We start from the raw sequence: 18,769 nt of genomic DNA on the forward strand, positions 1-18,769 counted from the left end.
TGAGCATCCGTTTTGGTCACTGAATTCAGTCCCCGGTAATCCACACAGAACCTTAGTTCTGGAGTGGTGCCCGGTGGGGCAGCTTTTGGTACCAGAACCACCGGACTGGATCAGGGGCTACTTGAAGGTTCAATCACTCCTAGCTCCAGCATCTTAGTGACTTCACTATGGATGCTGGCCTTTACCTTATCTGACAGCCGGTAGGTCTTAGACTTCACAGGTGGAGTGTCTCCTGTGTCCACATCATGGGTACACAGGTGGGTCCTTCCCGGGATAAGGGAGAACAGCGAGGAAAACTGCTCCAGGACTTGGCGGCAGTCCCTACACTGTTCAGGAGTTAGGGATGGAGAGAGAATCACTCCCTCCACCGACCCATCCTTTTCCTGAGATGAAAATAGATCAGGGAGAGGCTCACTTTCCTCTTCCTCTGCTCCATCAGTTACCATCATCAAGATGACCTCGGGCCTCTCATGGTGGGGTTTAAGGCAATTAGCATGGAGCACCCGATGGGGCTGCCGGGAAGTCTTAAGGTCCACTAAGTAAATGGCATTGCCCTTCTTCTCAATCACCTCAAAGGGGCCTGTCCAGCGATCCTGGAGGGCACTCAAATCTCCAGCTTCCATCACCCACACTTTCTGGCCAGGCTCCAACTCCACTGGGTGAGCATTGTGGTCATACCACTCCTTCATCACTGCCTGGCTGGCTTCCAAGTTGTCAGAAGCTTGCTTCCACAACTTAGCCATTTGGCTTCGGAAGGCCAGCATGTAGCTCACCACATCCTGGGGAAGCTTCCTGGGAGTCTTTTCCCATCCGTCTTTCACCAGGCTGAGAGGTCCACGAACAGGGTGCCCATACAGAAGTTCGAAGGTGCTGAAGCCCACTCCTTTCTGCGGCACTTCCCTGTATGAGAGGGTAGGAGGACGCCCCATTTCCTCCGCAGGCTCTTAGGCAGACTTAGGATCATGCCTTTCAAGGTTTTATTGAACCTCTCCACCAGACCATTGTTCTGTGGGTGGTAAGGGGTGAAGAACCGGTAGGTAACCCCACACTCCTTCCACATAGCCCACATGTAGGCTGACATGAAGTTGGTCTCCCTGTCGGACACAACTTCCTTGGGGAAACCCACTCGGGTAAAGATCCCCATCAGGTTCCTAGCCACTGCAGGTGCAGTAACAGTCCTCAAAGGGATTGCCTCTGGGTACCGAGTGGCGTGATCCACCAGAACCAGGATAAACCTGTGACCAGCTGAAGTGGGTGGATCCATCGGCCCAACAGTGTCGATGCCCACCCTTTCAAAGGGGGTGCTAACGACAGGTAGTGGTTCCAGGGGAGCTTTCAGCTTCACCCCTGTTTTCCCACTGGCTTGGCAAGACTCACGTGTCCAACAGTAAGTGTCGGACGCCACCCTCATCTGAGGCCAGCAGAAATGAGGGACAAGCCGGGCAAAGGTCTTGTCCTGACCCAAGTGTCCTGCCAAGGGTATTTCATGAGCCAATTCTAAAAGAAAGGCTCGGTAACGTTGGGGGACAACCAAGGCCCGTGACGAACCGTGCACTGGAGCCTTGGGTTCACTATAAAGGAGTCCATCTTCCAGTAAATGTGGTAGTTCCCTGCAATGTTACCCGCTGCCTGGGTTTCGGCCTGTCGCCTCAGACCCTCAAGGGTAGGGCACTCCTTCTGGCCCTTACAAAACTCCTCCCTGGTAGGTCCCCCCTCCACGTGCCATTCGGCAGGGATCGGTAGGTTCTCCAGAGAGACAACATCCCCCTCCGTGGACTCCAGGTCCACCACCTCCAGTGGCCTATCCATATCACGGGGCACGGATGCCGAGGCAGGCTTCTCCTATCCCCGGATCGTTCCCTTCCTGGCAGCTGGCTGCCCCTTTGTTCCAGGCTCCAAGCCTTTTTAACTCCCCCTCCGGGTAGTCGCGGACCTTGTGCTGGGACAGGCCCAGTCCGGTGTACCCAGCATCTCAGAATGAGTCCGGTACTCCACCTCCTTCCAAGCATTGTGCTCTATATCATTCCCCAACAGACAATCGGCTGGCACGGCAGGGCTTACGGCAACTCGAAGAGGACCTGCAACCCCTTCCCACTCAAATGGAACCTCGGCCACCGGGTAGTGACCTATTCTGCCGTCAGCCATCGCGGCGGGGTGAAGCACGTGTGGAATCACTTGCTCTGGAGACACCAGATGACTCCTTAACATAGTCATACTGGCACCTGTGTCCCTCAGAGCTTCCCCTCTTTGGCCATTGATGGTGACCCACTGCCCATACTTGGTAGTATTTGAGGGCACCTGGACCTTAGGAATCATCTCCTGATCACCCAGGGACACTAAAGTGACTCCTGCCCACTCCCCTCCCTTATCTAAGGGCAACTCCTCCCCGAGCACTACACTAGCTACTCCCGGGGCTTTTCCTCCAGTGGGAGGGGGTGGTCTCTTGGGGCACTTGGAGTCTCATTTGTAGTGCCCAACTCCACCACATTCATAGCAGCGGACAACCCTTGGCTGCTGACTATGGTCAGGATGAGGGTTTTTCGGCGGGTTGGCCCTAGGAATTAATCCTGAACCCTTTCCCTGGAAACTGTTTTGGGGACCTCTTGAGAACTCCCTTTTTATATCCCCCCCCTCTTTCTTCTGGGGAGCGCCCTGACCAGTCCTTTGAGAATCCCCTCCAGTCCCCTTTGAAAACACCCGGGTACTAGCCCAGATGTCCGCCTCCTCAGCAAGCTTCCGGGGGCTGGTCAGCTTGCTGTCCACCAGGTGTTGTCGCAGCTCGGGAAAACATTTCTCGGGTAGGTGCTCCTTTAGGATTAAATCATACAGCCCCTCGTAGTCCTCCACCTCGCTGCCTTGCACCCAACCCTCTAAGGCCTTTTTGGCATAATCTAGGAAATCCACCCAATTCTGTGTAGCCAATTTGTGGCTGTTCCTGAATTTTTGTCGGTACTTCTCAGGAGTCAGCCCAAACTTTCTTATCAGCGCCACTTTCATGGTGGGGTAGTTAGTCTTGTTAAACGTGCAACCACAAGGTTCCAGATATTTCCGTCTTGAAGATGACTAATCCCAATTCTTCCAAGAACTAACTAGCGTGACAAGGATTTTCAACTCTTCACTCAACCAATTAGTTCCCAAAGGGAAGGGGAAGTGGATAGAGAAACAAACAAACACAGGAGCTCTTCTGAGATTGTTTTTACAGTTTCTCTGGAAGTATTCTGGACTTTCCTTCAATGCAACAGTGAATTTCTTAAATGCTGTGACAGAATGAATCCAACATGAGAGTGATAACAATACCAAATTGTCTTCTATTCATACATATTCTCAGGTTAATCAGACCACATACCGATGGTAAGAAAAGTCCATTCCAATACTTCTTAGTTGTAAGCAGATATTCTCTGTACTACTAATATCACCTTAAAATATGAACACAATTGCATACATTACTGATAGTGCCAAACACCACACCCGATCTGAGAACTTGTTAGTTTAACTTGTTTAACGATCATGCAACTAACTGTATTTCCTACCTTACGTTCTTAATGATTCTTGCTCTGAGTTGGGTTTCTGTAATTAGAAAACAAGAGAAGACAAGAGAACACAAGGCAGACAGTGCCTTAAACCCTCAAATGCTCAGTGGTTTGCATTAAACAATAGTTAACAATTGAATTCACTGTTTCTGTTAAATCAAGGAAGCTTGCCAAATGATCAATAGTCCTGAACACTTGTTCTTAAACAATCTTCAAATATGCCTCTTGGTTAATGTCACTTTCGAGGTCCTTTTCAAGCAAAGTTAGCAATATTTCACTCAATGTCCGATATAGCGTTGGTTTTGCCAAGGTTTGTTATGTTTACAAGGTTGATAAGCTTACTGTTTCCTTTCAGGCGGACCGGAAGCAGGATAATGGGGAACCAGTTCAAGGGCGGACGAGTCCGGTCGAGGAATGTTCCGTAAAACCGGAAGTCAGGATTCCGACGAGGAGCCGGCAAACCGAAGACTCACCAGACCACCGCCGATCACGAGCAGCTTCGGCTTCAGGGGAAAGGTAGGAGAAGCGGGAGCGGGAGGCAAGGAAGGGAAGAAGGATTGAAGAGACGAGGTTCTGGAACTCTTGCAGTGACGCTGTCGGAAGGAAGCGAAGCGTCTCTCTGTTTGCCGGAGCGGCCTTTATAGCTTGCTCATTTGCATGCGCTGCTTGCTCATTTGCATGCGCTGTCAGTTTTCCACGTGAAGTCTATCTGCCAATAGCGCACATGTTCCTCGTGTAGTCTTAATGAATATGCATGATTCGTGAGCCTTAGTTAGGAAACAAACATTGCTACATACAACTGCAAGATTTATTGAACAAACACTGTTAGCTGCAAACTCGATTTTCTTATGTTAATAAACAGTTCCCCCCCCCCCCCCCCAAAGGTCGTCTCACTGGACGTGGCTTATTAGGGTACTGAGCATGGAAGGTCCTGACCAAACGGGGAGCATGTAGGTGATTCTCTGGTTCCCGGGATCTTTCAGAAACATCATAACCCTTCCAATCAATTAGATAATACAATCTGCCTCTAACACGTTTTGAGTCCAGTATTTTCTTAACTTCATATTCAACATGATCACCTACTATATTTGGAGGAGGTGGTTTATCAGGGCGGGTGTTTGGTTGAACAGGTTTTATTAAGGATACATGGAAGACTGGATGGATTTTATAATCCTGAGGGAGTTTTAATTTTACTGAAACAGGGTTTATTATTTTTTCGATGAGGAATGGACCAATAAATTGAGGTTTCAGTTTTCTGGGTCCCTCAATTTGTATATTTTAGTTGACAACCATACCTGATTCCCAGATTTATAGACTGGTGCTGGAATTCTATGTTGATCAGCATAGACTTTCATTCTGTGTTTATGTTTTGTTAAAGTCTTGTTAACACTTTCTTGAAAATTCCGTAAACTGGTTAACCTGTCAGTGACAGCTGGCATATCAACTGCTTTCTCTGGAAATATGATTGGCAAGGTTCTAGGGTGTTGACCAGTGAGAAAATAGAATGGGGAACAACCTAGAGCTGAGTGTAGGGTGTTATTATATGTGAATTCAGCTAGTGGTAAAGCCTCAATCCATTCTGAAGATAAGGTAGTGGTCAAACATCGTAAACTTTGTTCTAAATACTGATTTATTCTTTCTGTTTGGCCATCTGTTTGAGGGTGGAAAGCTGATGACAACGCTAATTCTATTACCAGCTGATTACTTAACTGTTTCCAAAATTTCGACAGGAACTGTGGCCCTCTATCAGAAATAATGTTTTCAGGTAAACCATGAAATTTCACTACATTGGCTAAAAACACGTTACTGAATTCTATTGCTGATGGAAGTTTCGGCAAAGGAATAAACTGTCCCATTTTTTACAGTAAATCTACCACTACTAGGATAGTTGTCATTCCAGATGATTTAGGTAAATCTGTGATAAAATCCAGACTAATGGTATGCCAAGGTGTTGGAGGGATTTCTATTGGTTGCAGTAAACCCATAGGAGATGAATGGGATGACTTCTGTCAAGCGCATACCGGACAGGTCTGGATATAATGTTGAATATCGGATCTCATACCAGTCCACCAAAAGTGTCTTTGACACAAATCAAAACTTTTGTTAACTCCAGGATGAGCAGCAATAGCTAGATCGTGATTCCATTTTATTACTTGTTCTCTTAGACTTTTGGTTGGAATAAATAATTTATTTTTATGATAGAATAAACCATCAGAAATTGAAGTCATTTTTTGAGAAAGCCAGTCTTTTTGATTTAAATGTTTGACCTGATCTCTGAGTTCTGATAAAAAGTCAATCTGTGTAGTCTCTGCACAGATTTTTTTCGATTGGAATTATGCTTTGTTGTTCCTTGTTTGGTGTTTTATCCTTGTCACAAACCAGACGTGACAGTGTATCTGATAACAATTGTATAGCCCCTGGTCGATAAGTAATAAGAAAATCGAATTCGCTAAAAAATTGTAGCCACCGCATTTGTTGTGGTGTAAAGGCCTTGACTGTGGAATAAAACTGTAAATTTTTATGATCAGAAAAAATTGTTATCGTATGCTTGGCTCCTAGGAGATGATGTCTCCATTCCTGAAAAACTGCCTTAATTGCTAAAAGCTCTCGTTCAGCAATTGTATAGTTTTGTTCGGCTGGTAACAGTTTCCTTGAATAAAAGGCTATCGGGTGGAAATTTCCAGAGTTCACATCTTTTTGTAATAGGACTCCACCAATGGCTGTTTGTGAAGCATCCGCTTCAACAAAAAATGGTCTGTCAGGGTCTGGATGTTTCAGAATAGGAGCCATGGTGAATGCTTTTTTCAAAACATTAAAGGCTGATTCAGCTTCTGCGCTCCACTGAAATTTCTTTCCTTTCTGAAATTTCTTTCCTTTCTGTAATAGACTGGTAATTGGGACCACAATTTCTGAAAATTTTGAAATAAATCTTCTATAAAAATTTGCGGACCCTAAAATCCTTTGTACCTCCTTGACAGAAGTTGTAGCAGGCCAATCTAGGATTGCTTGTACCTTTTTTGGGTCCATGACTATGCCTTCTGGGGATAACCAATAGCCAAGAAACTCAACTTTAGAAGTATTAAAAACACATTTTTCAAGTTTAACAAACAAAGAGTTTTCTCTTAATTTTTGTTGAACCAATTGAACATGTTCCACATGTTCCTCAGGAGTTTTGGAGAATATTAAAATATTATCGATATATATACAATGACACAGATGTCCAATAGGTCATGCAATACCTCATTAATGAAATATTGAAATGCTGCTGGAGCATTACAGAGACCAAAGGGCATCACTGTATACTCGAAAAGTCCAAATCTTGTGCGGAAAGCAGTTTTCCACTCATCTCCTTCTTTGACGCGGATCAAGTGGTATGCTCCGCGAAGATCCAGTTTAGTATATATTGTTGATCCTTTTACTTGGTTTAAAAGTACTGGAATTAAAGGTAAAGGTTATCGATTCTTAATTGTTGCTTTGTTTACAGCACGATAATCGATACAGGCCCTCAAATCACCTGTCTTTTTTGCGACAAAAAACAAAGGAGACGAGACTGGGGAGGTAGAATGACGAATAAAACCTAACTCAAGAAGTTTGTCGAGGTATGTCTTTAAATACTGATTTTCAGGTTCAGTAAGGGCATATATGCGACTGCAGGGTAAAACTGCTCCAGGGATTAGATACATTCTGTAGTCGTAAGCCCTGTGAGGGGGTAATTTTGTGGCTTTCACAGGGTCAAAAACATCAGAAAAGTCCTGAAATTCAGTTGGAAGTTTAAGGGATTCTGAATGGACACTAGCACAAGTAAGTGGGTAGGTTGGGTCTCTATTTTCTTGGTAACAATGAGTCTTACAATATACTGAATCAAGAGTCACAGTGCGCTTAACCCAGTCTATTTGTAGATTATGGAGCTCTAACCATGGAATCCCCAGAATCACACCAAAGGCTGGTGTATCAATGAGATCTAAAACAGTCAATTCCGTATGTCCGTTATCTGATACCAAAAGTAAAGGTGGGGTATGAAACCTGATCAAACCAGAAGAAAGTGCTGAACCGTCGACTGCCCGCACCAGTTCTGGTTCTTTTTTGGGTACAAGAGTTAAATTTAGTTTTTTTGCAAATTCTAAATCAAAAAAGTTTCCTGTAGTGCCTGAGTCGATTAATACAGGAATACTGTGCTTTAGTTGATTATTCAAAATTAAAATCACTCTTATTGTAAAGTGTCGTGGTATATACTTCTTAATGCTCGTTACATCCTGCGAGATCTTTACACTACCATCTCTCGAGGAATCGACCTCTCCTTCCCTCGAGACACTTAGTTTTCCGATTCTTGTGAAGAATCTGGAACCACAGCGAAGGCTTTCTTTTTAACTGGCTTAATAGAACAGTCCCTGGCAAAATGACCTCCTTTCCCACAATATAAACATAGATTTGCCTTTCTTCTTCTATCTTTTTCTTCTTGGGATAAGGGTCCTTTTATTCCACCTATCTGCATAGGTTCTATCTGGGAATTTTTATCTTCATTTCTTTTCTTTTCAGTTTTGAAGTGTAAAGCTCTAAAATCATTTCGTGGTTTCTCATTTTTTTCTTTCACCCAACCTATGGTCCAACTTGACCACTAGATCCTGAAACTCAGTAAAATCTTCAGGTAAATTTACAATGTGTGCCAAAGAATCTTTCAACTCCTCCCTAAGCCCTCTATAAAACAAGGATACTCTTTTATCCTCAGGCCATTGAGTTTCTGCAAGTAACCGATTAAAAGTAGTCACGTACGTTATTAAGTCTTTTGTACCTTGACGCAAATTTAACAACTCATTATCTGAGGCTTGTAGAAACACATGTTTGGCAAACAAACTAGACATAGCTGTTTTAAAATTCGTTAGATTATGCAATAAAGGATCATTTTTTTCCACCAAGGGCATGGCCCAATTCGCCGCCACTCCTCCTAGATAAGAAATAATAAAAGCTACCTTAGAGGTATCAGAAGTGAAAATTTGGGGTTTGTACAAAAAATGCAACTGACACTGACTCATGAAAGTATTAAAATGTGCACTATCTCCTGAAAACCTTTCTGGGTTAGCTAAAGGAACTGGTTGTGGTGATACGACTGTTAATTGGACTGGCTGACTTTGACCTAAACCAGGCGTCTGAGCTTGATTCTGAAATGGAACTCCGAATTTAGGTGGTGTCAAAACCGGTCGCCTAACTTTTCCTTTTTCTCTCACAGATGTAAAACCATCCCTGGTACTATCTAATTCCTCTCTGGTATAATCCAGTTCCTGTCTAAGGGATTGGTTTTCCAAACGTAACTCCTGCACCTCATCATTCATTTTGCGCACAATCTCAACTAACTGGGTAACATCCATTTGGGCTAGATCCATTGAATTAGTCAGCTTCAAGAGGAAATAATAAGGTTTTTGGCTTCGCTTTCTGTTAAACGTGCAACCACAAGGTTCCAGATATTTCCGTCTTGAAGACGACTAATCCCAATTCCTCCAAGAACTAACTAGCGTGACAAGGATTTTCAACTCTTGACTCAACCAATTAGTTCCCAAAGGGAAGGGAAAGTAGATAGAGAAACAAACAAACACAGGAGCTCTTCTGAGATTGTTGTTACAGTTTCTCTGGAAGTATTCTGGACTTTCCTTCAATGCAACAGTGAATTTCTTAAATGCTGTGACAGAATGAATCCAACATGAGAGTGATAACAATACCAAATTGTCTTCTATTCATACATACTCTCAGGTTAATCAGACTACATACCAATGGTAAGAAAAGTCCATTCCAATACTTCTTAGTTGTAAGGAGATATTTTCTGTACTACTTATATCACCTTAAAATATGAACACAATTGCATACATTACTGATAGTGCCAAACACCACACCCGGTCTGAGAACTTGTTAGTTTAACTTGTTTAACGATCATGCAACTAACTGTATTTCCTACCTTACGTTCTTAATGATTCTTCCTCTGAGTTGGGGTTCTGTAATTAGAAAACAAGAGAAGACAAGAGAGCACAAGGCAGACAGGGCCTTAAACCCTCAAATGCTCAGTGGTTTGCATTAAACCATAGTTAACAGTTGAATTCACTGTTTCTGTTAAATCAAGGAAGCTTGCCAAATGATCAATAGTCCTGAACACTTGTTCTTAAACAATCTTCAAATATGCCTCTTGGTTAATGTCACTTTCGAGGTCCTTTTCAAGCAAAGTTAACAATATTTCACTCAATGTCCGATATAGCGTTGGTTTTGCCAAGGTTTGTTATGTTTACAAGGTTGACAAGCTTACTGTTTCCTTTCAGGCGGACCGGAAGCAGGATAACGGGGAACCAGTTTGAGGGCGGACAAGTCCGGTCGAGGAATGCTCCGTAAAACCCGAAGTCAGGATTCCGACGAGGAGCCGGCGAACCGAAGACTCACCAGACCACCGCCGATCACGAGCAGCTTCAGCTTCTGGGGAAAGGTAGGAGAAGCGGGAGCGGGAGGCAAGGAAGGGAAGAAGGATTGAAGAGACGAGGTTCTGGAACTCTTGCAGTGACGCTGTCGGAAGGAAGCAAAGTGTCTCTCTGTTTGCCGGAGCAGCCTTTATAGCTTGCTCATTTGCATGCACTGCTTGCTCATTTGCATGCGCTGTCGGTTTTCCACGTGAAGTCTATCTGCCGTTAGCGCACATGTTCCTCGTGTAGTCTTAATGAATATGCATGATTCGTGAGCCTTAGTTGGGAAACAAACATTGCTACATACAACTGCAAGATTTATTGAACAAACACTGTTAGCTGCAAACTCGATTTTCTTATGTTAATAAACATCTCTTGACTAATCACACCAATGTCAGTGATCATAAGAGGAGGATTAAGTGTTCATGACAAGTCTGCTCCCCCGGTTCTAGGGCCAGAAGCGCATCCCTTCCTGCGGGAGGCATGTATTTATACAGGCCACCCCCCCCCCCAGTGTCTTTCCAATAACCCATGGGCTCTTAGCGAGACCTCATAGGCTGCAAACCATTTCGCAATGTCGTCCCCTGCACTGTAGCTGGCGACTACGTCTTTTGGCAAATAGGGTCTGGGTTCCCTGGTTATCTCTTTGGGTTCGCTGCCAACAACAGGAGTACTAGGAGTCCCTATTTGCAGGGCCTTGAGGTCTAACTCCCTGAGATTCAACTCATGAACCAGCCTCTTTTCCTCCCTCTCCTTCTCCAACCTAGCTAACTCCAACCTCAGCTGCCTCTCTTCTCTCCGGTCAGCTAATTCGGCTTCGGTTAAGCTCCTCACAGAGACACTGCTGCCCTCACTTGAAAGGGTCCTAGGACTTTGCAATAGGTTCTCCCTTTCGGTTTGGTACAATTCATGCACTCCGATGACAGTGTCCCTATCCCCCTCTTCCTTCTCCTTCCCCTCCGGGTGAGCTGCCACCCATGCTCTCAAGCTGGTTTGGAGTTCCCCCTTTTTAGCACCACGCTTGAAAAACACCCCCTTACTTTGACAGAATTCTCTAAGTTGGGCCGCAGTGTAGGTCTCCAACTCTTCCAAATCGAATTCCATTTTGCCAACAGGGTCTCTGACAGTCACTAGGAAGAATTCACAAAAGAGCGTTATGTAAGGGCTACCTCCACCCACCACCAGGAAAGAATTTGGAAAAGCAAAACTTTTAATTAGGGAGTCCGCTAGGAGAAAACTCCAGGTGTAGGTCTGTGGAGCACACCAAGCTACTGCTAAGTGGTTGCAAGCATAAGCTCTAATCCCACCACTGGACACCAATTATGTTAGACCTGGGAAACCAGTCCACATAGGGTAGCCTGGCACCGAGTAGGTAAGACTAAATTATGTTAGACCTGGGAAACCAGTCCACATAGGGTAGCCTGGCACCGAGTAGGTAAGACTAAACTCAAGAGGCAACTTGTGTTACACCTGCATCACACCTCACTCAGTAACTTAGCACCCATCTACAAAAAAGAATGACACTACACCGGTTTAGAAAAATACGGTCTGTTTTATAAAATCTCTTTGCAGTTTCTCTTTGTCTCTCAGCAAGGTTTAGATTACATTCACTAAATAGCTCTACATTTGATTATCAGCATATGCACATTTCCACATAGCATTAACTACACATTACTCCCTCACTCAATTGTGGCTCAGCCTTATCTCCGGCCCCTTTTGTGAGCAGTTTACGTTTCACAGTTTTGGACAAGATTATTTGCACAGGTAGAACTTCTTACAGTTGGACACAGCTGTACTCCATTCTTGAAGACTTAATATTTCTACTGAACCAACGGTATATGATAAGTAATAGTGTCCCTTATAGCCCACTAGGATCTTTAATCAACAATCGGTTATCACAGTAATGAACATCAGCATATTTTGGCACTTCTCTCAGTCATATAGATTGCTCAGGATTAACATCAGATTGACAGGTTGGCCCAGTGACTTCTCAGGCCCTGAATAACTCTACATTCAACAAATACCCCTCTTTAGAAGTCGCTATTCCACCAACGACCTTAATTAAACAGGGTCAGCGCTGAGCTCAGGAAGCCTTGTTGTACAGAGTTACTGTTTGTGGCATAAATGCACAAATGGAAGTTGTCTCGAGTCTGTGCTTTACTTTCTAGAGCCACTGTTTACTGTCAGACCTTCCGTACGTTACTGGTTGGTTGAATAGTCCCGCTTTTCCCCTCCCGCCACCACTTCCTGAGGCAACTGCTGAAGAACCGGGTTTTAGAACCTAGCGGTGCCAGGGGAACGCCCAAAGTCTTCGGGTTCACCTGTCTTAGAATACAGAGACACGGGATACTTCTCGGTGACGTCAAAGATCAAATTTATTGGCTGCAACCAGGAACAGAAATCTACGAAGTACAACGCGGGTAGTTCGCTAGAAACTGCACAATTTTCGTAGTGCGAGACATCGTCTTTTATGCTAAAAATCACATTCCTGACAAACACCAATTATTTACAAACTATCCAATCACAGGTGACATTGCAAACGGGTATCGCATAACGACAATCCCACTTTTCAGTTGTCCAGCCCACCATCAATTACACGGGAAAGCCCAACATTCTTGCTCGGACAGGCCGGACGAACCCATAATAAAAGGACCACAACCCAAACCATAAATAGGCCATAAAAGAAGGAACAGAAACAGATGAGAAGCAAGATAGAAGGGTGTGTGCATGTACCATAAACTCAGCAATGTCCTGCTCTTTGATCTCTATCTCGACCAGCTGCCGGACCAGGAACTGGCTCAGCAAGGTTAACTTCGGGCAACGGAGTCAGTTCACTCAGGTCATCCAAAAGTCAGCTAAAGGTGTACATGTCCCAAAGACTCGTTCGGCCGTAGTCATCGGCCTATGTGAGGGCAACCACAAAATGGCTGCCGTACACAAAATGGAACCCGAAGGTTCAGAACGAAATCCCTGAATACATAGTGAATCCATCGATCGAACATGACGAAAACACTCGTACATGCCGCACTCGTCATTTGTAGTTCGCTACTACCAAAATGGTAACAATATCATGACCTTTATGAAACGGGTTCAGAATCACGGAACCTCAGACCCTCCTTTTGCCCTTACATAGGCAATAACCTAAACTCACGTCAGTCTGAGTCCAGGTCTATATTCATCAGATCATCCAGATGTTGTTGTAGCATCATCCTAGTACTTAGTAGCTCTCTCTGGACAGGTCTCCTTGCACACGAAGTAGCACAGAGGCCACATATAGCAGGAGCACTCTGTACGCAAAGACAGAACAGGAAAAGGATCGCTAAAACCATCCCAATGACCATCAGAATCTTCCATCCCCAAGTGGATAACAATCCCCAAAACCATCCCATTAACGACCAATCTCCTTCGTCCACATGTATAGACTCGGAGATCTTATGTAGCTTGGAAATGGCTTGGTACACTGTCGGAGCATTGTCTGGAATGAAAACGCAGCAGCTCGATTGAATCAATTTACATACCCCTCCTCTATCTGCAAGTATAACATCTAACGCAACTCTATTCTGAAGAGTCATAAGGCGATCCGACTGGAGCTCAGCAGTCAAATTACTAAGGGCACCGTCAGTTTCAACTACGGTGGACTCAACCACTCTCGTCAGTTGCCGTATGTGCCTGCTGTTAACCATAGGTCCCCAAAACGGCAAGAAAACCCTTTAGAAAATCTCCTAATTCTTGTCCTGCAGTATCTTCCCTACTGAAGACACCTCTAACAACTCTCCTCCTATGGTAATCTGCTGCAGCAGTATACGTAGGGGGCAACAGTAACAAAACATAACATGTTCCCGAAAAATCAGGGGGCAACCATGTGTATGCTCTATCATGACACACAAAATAGGTACCCTTAGCTGCTAAAAACGATGGGGAAGTCTGGGACGCAAAACCATATGTCTCAGTGCAAACATTCTTCCCTAACTGAGCTCTCGGATTCTTGCCATTACCTTGCAGACAAAAATGACCACGATGGGGTACGATCCAAATCGGAGAAGATCTTTTTGCTTGCTGGTTCTCACTCAGACTAACACCATATCCAGTCACGTTCCATCCAATGTACGCTAGTGTCTCATCTTTCGGGTTAGTCTCATAGGAGTTAATTCCTCTAATCATGTCTACTATACCCTTAACTAGAGCACTATTCTTTGGATTGTCTTTCACAGAATGCAGGGGGTAAACTTCACAAGCATAGATAAACATAGTTCTGTATGCCCACACAGAACCATTATGACTAAATGGCAGGACCAGGTAAGGAATACCTTTATCAGTAGTATGAGGCATAAGACCACACACCCAACAATTAGTGGTATTAACTACTAACTGATGCTGATGCAAAAGTTGAACAAAAGAGTTATTAGCAAATTCCAATCTTCTAATGGACTCATGTTCAGGCAAAGGGTGAAAAGAATGCGAAGAAACAGTAGTAAAAGACATAGGTTGTGTAGTAGGTGCAAACGTCACTTGAAAAGAGAATATAACATATCCCATCAAAAACACCATTATGCTAAGTAGCATCAAAAGACATATTATCAAAAAACATTTTCTACTCATTATTTTATATAATCGTGTCTTAAAGTTAATTTCTTCCAAGGCTCTCTCCATCTCGAAAAACTCCATCCTCTAACCGTGCTGTTCGCCGCAGTTGGTTCGATTCGCTCAGTGTACCTCTGAATGTCCCAGGGAACTCCCTAGAACAAACCAGAACCATCGACCTTGTGTCTACATGGCCGTACTCTCTGAGTCTTTAAACCGGGACCCTACAGCTGAACCCGGATGGCGGTTCGAAAAACAAAAATCGATCAAAACGGTTTCTCAGACGAGAGAGCTTAGTTTTAAAAAAATAGCAAAGAAAGAAATTCAATTTATTTGTCCAGGCACAGCTTCTTGCACAAGGTTGTCGCTTTCACGCTCAGAACTAGTCCCAATTAAACGTGCATCGCTAAACGGCTCAAAACGAGGCACGGTCTCAGTTTCTAAATCAGGAAAACCTTCCTGGACCCACCGGTCGTACGGCAGAGGCAAAGGGGCCCTCTTACAATGTACGCCGTGGATCCAGTTTTTCTTCCTGTGCACTCGCACTGCAGTTAGTGTTGACAATAATACTAGGTGGGGTCCGGTCCAGCGGGGCTGATCGTTCTTTGTCTGCTGAAAATTCCTGACCAGGACCCACGAACCAGGATCGATGGCGTGTCCTGGATCTTCAGATGCTTGTGGCAATGTCTCGTGAACCTGTTGGTGTAAGACACGCAATTTAGCCGTCAAATCATACAGATAGTCAAGCAATACAGGATGTTCAATTTCACTAAACTTTGTCGGCCTCGGCACTCCCCATATATTCGCCGGGCGACCAAAAACTATTTCATACGGACTAAGTCCCACTCGAGAATGTACTGTCGTCCTAGTTGACAAAAGTGCTAATGGCAAAGCATCGGGCCATTGGAGACCAGAGCTCGCCTGAATCTTGGCTAACTTCAGCTTTAGAGTGCCATTATAGCCTTCTACCAAACCAGCTGACTGGGGGTGATTTGCAGCGTGAAACTTTTGCCTGATGCCTAAACCTTCACACACTCTCTTCATCACTTGACCCACAAATTCACTTCAATTATCACTCCAGAATATTCTCGGCAAACCATACCTAGGGAAAAATTCCTTAATTTGGGCCTTAGCTGTGGACAAGGCAGTATTATCTTTCAGGGGATACGCTTCTACCCATCTCGAAAAGGCACAAACAACTACAAGGACGTACTTCAGGTTGTTACACCTCTCCATGTGAATGAAATCTAATTGCAAAACCTCAAACGGATACGTTGGAGGCGCAAAATGACCAGCTGGAGTTGGAGTTCCCTTGCCAGGATTATACATCAGACAAACCATACAATTCTTGACCAGATTCTCTGCACACTTAGGAATTCCAGCATTTTGCCATACTGGAGCCAACAACTTGCAAATCCCTTTCACACTAATGTGAGCCATTCCATGCGCCATTGTAACCACTGCAAGCACATACGCATCAGGTAACAACCATCGCTGATGCTCTGACAACTCAATCCAACAACCATTCGAATCCAATTTTCCCTTACTCTCTCTCCATTCACTCAATTCTTTCTCCATAGCTTCAGCCTGAATTGACTTCACGCTTTCTATCGTATCTTCACACATTCCTCTATCCGGAACCCATCTTGCCGGACCCGCAACATACATTCGACTCGTCACATTCTTCGCAACTTCATCCGCAAACGCATTACCACGACCAACATCATCGGTAACCTTCTTATGTGCACTGAATTTCACGATCGCAACTTGCATCGGTAACGTAAGCCACTCAAGAAGTTCATTCACCAACTGACCATGCTGTATTTTCGTTCCATGCGAAGTCAGGAACCCACGCTCCTTCCACAAACGTCCAAAACTATGAGCCACACCAAACGCATACTGGCTATCAGTATATACAGTCACTCGTTTTCCTTTTGACAACACACACGCTCTTGTCAATGCAATCAACTCTGCTGCTTGAGCTGAATTTTGTGGGATATGTGCAGCTTCAACAATCGTATGCAAAGTCGTAACAGCATATGCTGCAGTCGTATCACCATTCGGAAGCTTAAAGCACGAACCATCTACCCATAAGGTATCATCACACTTTGCAAGAGGAGTATCTCTAAGGTCTATTCTACCCTTTGTCTCCTCCTCTGTCCTAAGAAAACAATCATGCTGTTCAAAAACATCTGTCTCTACAGAAATCGGCAACAACGTAGCTGGATTCAACGTGTTGCATCGCTTTATATGCACATGACTCGCCAAAAGTGTCAACTCATAACCTGACAATCGAGCACTAGTTAAGTGCTGTGTCTTGGTCCTGTTTAACAGAGTATCCACTGCATGTGGAACCATCACAATCAACGTATTATCCATCACCAAACCAGCAGATTGTCGTATAGAAACAGCTGCTGCCGCTGTAGCTCTCAAACAACTCGGCAATCCAAAGTCGACGAGAAATACGCACATGGACGTTGTTTATCGCCGAACTGCTGTGTCAAGACTGACAATGCACATCCCTCTCTCTCATGAACATACAGTGTAAAAGGCTTACTGTAGTCGGGGGTTACCCAACACAGGAGCCGAACACAACGCATCACGCAATTCAGAAAAACTCTTCTGGCATTCGTCAGACCAAGGAATAGGATTTGGAGTATCCTTAACAGTAAGTGCTAACAAAGGTTTCGCAAGAAGCAAAAAATTTGGAATCCACTGTCTACAGTACGAAGTAATACCCAAGAAAGCACGCACTTCTCTCTGTGAAGTTGGCACATTAATTTTCGCAATCGCTTGAATTCGTTCTGGGGTCAATCTTCTTCCCTCCTTCGATAAGAGATGACCTAAGTAGGTCACTTCTTGTCGACAATACTGCAACTTCGACAGTGACACTTTATGATGGAAGTCAGACAAATGTCTCAACAAAGAAAGAGTAGCTTCTTTACAAATCTCCTCATTTTCAGCAGCAACTAACAAATCATCGACGTACTGGATAAGAGCAGCACCATCAGGTAAGACAATCGTATCAAGCTGTGTTTTCAAAGCCTGACTATAGATGGATGGACTCTCACAATAGCCTTGAGGAGCGCGCTTGAACCGGAAACTTCGGCCTCCTAAAGAGAAGCCAAAAATATCTCTACTCTCCTCGGCAATCGGGATGCTGAAGAAAGCATTCTTCAGATCAATCGCCAAAAACCAGGTAGCAGAAGCAGGAATTATAGTCAGCAAAGCAGTAATGTCCGGAACAACAGGAAATTGCGGAACTACAATCTTATTCACTTCGCGAAGATCGATCACAAACCTATACACAGGCGGTTGCGAAGAATCAGTACGTTTCAGAACAGGCAAACTGGACTATTGCACACATTACCTCTCGTTTCTTCAATTACACCTTTCTCAATCAAATCATAGATGATCGCTAAAAGTGCTCTTTCACCATCACTAGAAATCCGATATTGGGGAATACAAGGCAATCTAGCATTCGCTTTCAACGTCACAACATAAGGTGGAATCTCCAAAAGACCCTCATCATTAGGACCAGTAGCCCAAAGAGTATCAGGCAGAGAACGCAATTCCAATGGAAGTCGATCTTTAGACAAATACATCGGAGAAATCACTCTTACCCAATGTAAGTTGTACTCCTGAAGGAGAACAATGTAGCGTTGCATACAATCTTTTCAACAAATCCAAACCCAACAAATTCTCACCACAACCTGTCGTTAAGATGAGGGGTGCTTCAAATTCACAAGATCCAACAGAAAGAGACAAAGGACTAGAAACCGGATTACAAACTGGGGCGCCAGAAAAACCTACTGAAACATTCGTTAAGCCAGACAAAGGTTCGCCAGGGAGTTTAGAGTGCATGATGGAACTCTTCGCAGCACCAGTATCCAACAGAAAATTCTCTGACACACCTGATGTAATCACTTCAACATAAGGTCCACTCTGATCTACTGGAACTGACACAACTCCCTCTCTTTGTCTATGGCTGTCCTAGCAATCATTAATGTCGATATTCTCACCTTCAACGTAGTAGTCGTCCGCATAATACTGAGTCGTCCTACCGGACGCACCATTCTGTTGATCAAAACAATTCATAGAGTTCTGTGGAGGAAAGGATCGCGCATTCTGGGGGAACACACCACATCCTCTACCTCTAGCAGCTTGCTGAACACCTCGACCTCTCACACCAGAAGCACCATTCGTGCGCTGTAACAGAACTGG

This window comes from Lissotriton vulgaris, chromosome 12, assembly GCF_964263255.1.
Source record: "Lissotriton vulgaris chromosome 12, aLisVul1.2, whole genome shotgun sequence".
Lineage (NCBI taxonomy): Eukaryota > Metazoa > Chordata > Amphibia > Caudata > Salamandridae > Lissotriton > Lissotriton vulgaris.